The sequence below is a fragment of the Habropoda laboriosa genome, unplaced genomic scaffold, assembly GCF_001263275.1.
Source record: "Habropoda laboriosa isolate 0110345459 unplaced genomic scaffold, ASM126327v1 scaffold126, whole genome shotgun sequence".
NCBI classification, from domain to species: domain Eukaryota; kingdom Metazoa; phylum Arthropoda; class Insecta; order Hymenoptera; family Apidae; genus Habropoda; species Habropoda laboriosa.
Window position 1 is genome coordinate 3,039,860 of NW_017100288.1, and position 1,093 is coordinate 3,040,952.

Genomic DNA, 1,093 nt, shown 5'->3' on the forward strand with positions numbered 1-1,093 from the left:
TCTTCAATTCGATAAAAAATTTCTTCAATTTCGGTAATCACTTTTGTTATAAACACTTCTCTCTCGTTCGGTTGAATTATTCGGAATTATTATTCAAGCGTAGAAAAAATACACCAAGTACATAAAGAGATGGCAGGATGATTGTTGTTGTTTATCGGTGAAAATTTTTCTTCTCTTCTGTTTACGTTTCTGGACGCTGATGTGTATGTATGTATATATACATATATGGCACTGTGTGTAGTACGGGAAATGGCCGGCCAAGCTGGACGACTCTCGAAACACGCCAGACGTTTTTATTTACGACGGAAGTAAGTGAGCGAGCGAGCGAGCGAGCCTTCCGCGCGTTTTTTTCCTTGCTTTTTTGTCGCGGCGGCCACGAGACACTGTGCTCGGTCGACGCTCGACGGAATCGTCCTGCGCAATAGGAACGGGGTAAACGTTAAACTCTCTCGCTAATGGCACTCAGACCGGCTGTCATGAATGGCGTGCATTGTGTCGTTCGGGAGAGGCCGCGAACGATTGTGTCCCCCGTACCACGAAACGTCTCATCGCGGTCCACCGACCTTCTGTCGCTCCAATTGCCGGCTGTTTCATCGGTGATTAAACGAGCATGAACCCGATACGATTTTTTCCGATCACGAAATCACACTGTGAACTGAAAGCGCGCGCACCGAACGTTAACCGAACACGGTGACACTTTTTTGACATGTGAATTCGTAAAAGTCACAGACACGTACGACGGTAGAAACGAACGGACAGATTCTGTGTTGTCAAACGTTTTCGGTTCTATAGAGAGAAAACGAGGTTATCGTACGGCGGCGCGACAACATTTCTCCGAACGACGAGCGTTCGTACCTAACCTAACTTGTATACGGTTCGAAAACGCGGCGAGACGCCGAAGGTCGAGATACGACGGCACTGGCGCGACCAGAAGAAAAATATCTCACGGCTGTAGTACGTGCAAACAAAACGACATTCACGGTTACGTAAAATACAATAAACGAGAGTGGTACGAGCGTACGATGCTGAAAGGCACGAAGCCGGCTAACGCGAGTAACCTCAAACATCCGGCACGTATTACCGACTCTGCCAA